The sequence below is a fragment of the Schistocerca serialis genome, chromosome 4 (genome assembly GCF_023864345.2).
Source record: "Schistocerca serialis cubense isolate TAMUIC-IGC-003099 chromosome 4, iqSchSeri2.2, whole genome shotgun sequence".
Taxonomy (NCBI): Eukaryota; Metazoa; Arthropoda; class Insecta; order Orthoptera; family Acrididae; genus Schistocerca; species Schistocerca serialis.
In genome coordinates, this window is record NC_064641.1 from 930,792,448 (window position 1) to 930,797,556 (window position 5,109).

The 5,109-nt window shown below is 40.3% G+C and overlaps 1 pseudogene; it reads right to left on the bottom strand.

Annotated features, from left to right (window-relative positions):
- Positions 1–4,320: 4,320 nt before the first annotated feature.
- LOC126476116 (5S ribosomal RNA) lies at positions 4,321–4,438 on the bottom strand (annotated as a pseudogene).
- Between the last annotated feature and the right edge of the window lie 671 nt (positions 4,439–5,109).

Consider the following 5,109-nt stretch of genomic DNA (forward strand, 5'->3'; position numbering starts at 1 on the left):
ATTCAGACAGAGAACTCATTCGTCATTCACTCTAGAATAAAAGGGTCACAAACCTTATTTCTGAGGAAAATTGTATATTCAATCCATCTCCATTACATGTTCCGTTTTCTGTTGATTCCCAGTCTTACTTAATTTGCGTTTACAATTTTTCTCTCTCTTCAAATAACCCGCTAGTGGCACAAACGTTAATAGCTCGCTTTAGCGAGAAGAAGAGCAAATATGTCTCTTTTAGCAACCCGACAATCTTCCAACAGATAATTCCGAAGCTGTCCTAGTTATCCGTCTATAATAACCATGGAGAATCCATATATGTATCTCTGTTATTCCAAAGAATAAACGTACTAGAAAAATACCTTGGCGTCGACGAGCTGTCGGCGCATATATTACTAGAAAATCCGATCAGATACTTTTCAAAAGTGAATAAATGTGGACGATTTGATTGACCATTATTAATTATTGCATGGTAGAGGGTAATTTTCCGTGGGGTGATTACATCTTCTCTATCTCTTCTATCAACCCTATCCGGCACGGATCCCACACTGGTGAGCAATATTCAAGCAGAGGGCGAACAAGTTTACTATAACCTACATCCTTTGTTTTCGGACTGCGTTTCCTTAGGATTCTTCCAATGAATTTCAGTATGGCATCTACTTTACCGAAGATTAATTTTATGTGGTCATTCCATTTTAAATCACTCCTAAAGCCTACTCCCAGATAATTTATGGAATTAACTGCTTCCATTTGCTTACCCTCTATATTGTAGCTAAGTGATAAAGGATCTTTCTTTCTATATATTCGCAGCACATTACACTTGTCTACATTGAGATTCAATTGCCATTCCCTGCACCTTGCGTCAATTTGTTGCAGATCCTCCTGCATTTCAGTACAACTTTCCATTGTTAAAACCTCTCGATATACTACAGCATCATCCGCAAAAAGCCTCAGTCAACTTCCGATGTTATCCACAAGGTTATTTACATGTATTGTGAATAGCAACGGTCCTACTACACTCCCCTGCGCTACACCTGAAATCACTCTTACTTCGGAAGACTTCTCTCCAATGAAAATGACGTTATCTAGGAACTCTTCAATCCAATCACACAATTTGTCTGATAGTCCATATGCTCTTACTTTGTTCATTAAACGACTGTGGGGAACTGTATCAAACGCTTTGCGGAAGTCAAGACATACGGCGTCTACCTGGGAACCCGAGTCTATGGCTCTATGAGTCCCGTGGACGAATAGCGCGAGCTGGGTTTCACACGATCGTCTTTTCCGAAACCCATGCTGATTCCTACAGAATAGATTTCTAGTCTCCAGAAAATTCATTATAGTCGAACACAATATGTGTTCCAAAATTCTACAACTGATCTATGTTAGATATATAGGTTTATAGTTCTGCACATCTGTTCGACGTTCTTCCTTGAAAACGGTGATGATCTGTGCCCTTTTCCAATCTTTTGGAACGCTACGCTCATCTAGAGACCTATGGTACACCGCTGCAAGAAGGGGCTAGTTCCTTCACGTACTCTGCGTAAAATCGAACTGGTGTACCATCAGGTCAAGCGGCCTTCCCTCTTTTGAGCGATTTTAATTGTTTTTCTATCCCTCTGTCATCTATTTCGATATCTACCATTTTGTCATATGTGCGGCAATCTAGAGAAGAACTACAGTGCTGTCTTCCTCTGGGAAACAGCTTTGGAAAAAGACATTTAGTATTTCGGCCTTTAGTCTGTCATCCTCTGTTTCAGTACCATTTTGGTCACAGAGTGTCTGGATATTTTGTTTTGATCCACCTCCCGCTTTGACATAAGACCAAAATTTCTTAGGATTTTATGCCAAGTCAGTACTTTGTCCACTGATACTCAACACTATCTGTACTTCAGACAAAACTTTTGTGTTGAGCAGTCAAGTACTCTGAAATCTGCTTTTTGTCACTTTTGCTAAACAGAAGAATCTTCCTACCTTTTTTAATATTTCTATTTGCGGATGAAATCATCGATGCAGTAACCGTTTTGTGATCGCTGATTCCCTGTTCTGCATTAACTGTTTCAAATAGTTCGGGTCTGTTTGTCACCAGAGGGTCTAATACGTTATCGCCATGAGTCGGTTCTCTGTTCAACTGCTCAAGCTAGTTTTCAGATAATGCACTTAAAAAAATTTCACTCGATTCTCTGTCCCTGCCACCCGTTATAAACGTTTGTCTCTCCCAGTCTATGTACGGCAAATTAAAATCTCCACCCAAAACTATAACATGGTCGGGAAATCTACTCGAAATATTTTCCAAATTTTCCTTCAGGTGCTCTGCCACAACAGCTGCTGAGCCAGGGGTCCTATAGAGACATCCAATTGTCATGTTTGAGCCTGCTTTAACCGTGACCTTCACCCAAATTATTTCAAATTTCGGATCTCCGTCAATTTCCTTCAATACTATTGCAATTTTTATCGCTATAAACACGCCTCCCCTTCACTGTCCAGCCAGTCTCTGCGGTATATATTCCAATCCGAGTTTAGAATTTCATTACTGTTTACATCTGGTTTCAGCCAGGTTTCCGTCCCTAAATTATTATGTTAAATTGTAGACATCAGGTAGAATTAGAGTTCTAACTGTCTAATCTAACATTAATTTAACCTAGCCGAAACTTCTTTTGACTATTTCGCTAACTATTTTTGCAGATAATGGTGAGAACATACGTCAGAAAAATTCAGAGGGAACTAGCATTAGCTACTCTGAAGAGGATTTAGAAAAAGCTATCTAAAATGTTCGGAATGGCAATAGAACCACCAAGAGCAGCTACATTCCACAGTGTTCCTAGATCTACACTGAAACATCGTATTCTGGGCACTCGTCGTGAAGGATTCACTTCAAGAAACAGCAGAGGTGGTGGTGGTGGTGGTGGTGGTGGTGAATCGAAGAGTTTGCTGCTAAAGAAGATGAGATTGTGAACTGATTGAATCTACAAGGGATGCAGTTTTATCTGATGTAACATTGAATTAAATCCAAAACTTCTTATCGATATAAGCCAAAACCATTTTTGTCCATTACTTTCAAAGACCAGAGGCCTGGTGTAGACTAGTTTATAAATTTTAGAATTAGGCATCACTTGTCATTCAAGAAGCCAAAAAGTATCGAACACGTAAGGTGTGAGCAAGTCAACTTATGGGTAGTACATAGCTTCTTTGATGTTTAAGAGAAAACTGTATGGGAACTGAATCTTTATGGAGGATTTTCAACTGTGATGAAACCTCATTTTGTCGTGATCCATCGAAAATCAGAGTTGTTGGGGTCGTTGGTGCAAAAAGCAGACGCAAAACAAATATATCTGGGCGTGAAAATACATCGGTGCTCTTATGCTGTTCTGCTGCAGGTTAAAAGCTTCCACTACTTTGCGTTTTCAAAGGCAAATATGTAATGGAGAATTGGATTAATGCAGATCTTGCTTCGCAAACAGTAGTTTCAGCAACTGCACGTGGATGGATGGAAACCACTTTATTCTTCAATTGGTTTCGTGATTTGTTTCTACCAAATATAGGTGAAGAAAGGCCAGTGCTGTTAATCTATGATGGTCATACTACACATATTTCAACTAAATTGATCAGACTATCCCAACAAAATCAAGTCACCATTATGAAGCTACCTCCCCACACTACACACCTACTACAGCCTCTCGATGTGGCAGTTTTTAAAAGCCTCAAGACCAAATGGGACAGTGAATTATGTAAATGGCAAAAGGAAATCCACGCAAAAAAATCCTTAAGCACACATTTATCTCACTTTTCACCTGACTGGTCCAAGATGTGCCCGTAACAAATATTATCAATGGATTTAAGACTACTGGAATTTATGATTGGGAAGTACAGGGGGTTAACAAAGAAGTAATCCTAACATCAATATTCAAGACAACTGATCTGATGAAGTACAAAAAAAAATTGCCTAGATTTAAACAGGTAATCCGACAAGAAATAGACTGCCACTGAACAGACATAGTGTCTTCAGCTTCTAAACCTATAGAGACAGCGCCACCGGGAATGGTTGCTATCGCTGCATCCACAGCTACAAACCCACCAGGAGTAGACAGTACATCCACAGGAGTATGCCGCAAAAGTTTTGAGGACCTGTTGTTGGACATACTTAAGAGCACTCCGTCTTCAGGCCACAAGTGGCCCATCGGGACCATCCGACCGCCGTGTCATCCTCATTTGAGGATGCGGATAGGAGGAGCGTGTGGTCGTTATGATGGTTTTCTTTTACCGGAGCCGCTACTATTCGGTCGAGTAGCTTCTCAGTTGGCATCACGAGGCTGAGTGCACCCCGAAAAATGGCAACAGCACATGGCGGCCTGGATGGTCACCCATCCAAGTGCCAGCCACGCCCGACAGCGCTTAACTTCGGTGATCTGACGGGAACCGGCATATCCACTGCAACAAGGCCGTTGCCTGGACATACTTAAGAGTGAGAAAACCCCTGAAACAGGTGATAAGAATCGTAAAAGACTTGTTACCAACTGCGAGATTATTACATAAAAACAATATTTATTAATGAAAGAAAAAGAGGAAACAGAAAAGCAGGAGGAAGCGAACAGAAAGACACTCAAACACTCTGCAAGAGAAAAGGAGAAAGAGTTGGCAAAGATCAACCTTTCTAAGCCTGCCGCCAGCAAAAGAATTAAAAGGAAGAAACTTAGTAACGCCGCTGAAGAGACAAGTGAAGAAAGTAATCAGTTTCCTGTGTGTGACAGTGGCGATGATTATGCTTTTATAAGTTATTCTGACGAAGAAGTAGATGAACATGATGTGAATTCAGTAGAAGTGGGTGAATTGTGTGTTGTCGAAGTCTATGCAAAATCAGAAGTGAATTTCAAGCTGTACATAGTAAAAGTGACAGACCAGTGGCACACTGGATATGAAGTCATGTTTTGCAGACGTCATTCCCAAACAATGAAGTCTATGGAAACAGAAGAAGAGGCTTACATTACATGTAGTAAGGAAGCTGTCAATGCCTCTTAGAAGCAGCTCTGCTAGATTCAAGGACATGATTAGGTTTACTGATGATTTGAGTGACCTATCGAATATTTTTTAACTACACATATGGTATAATACTTAAATATT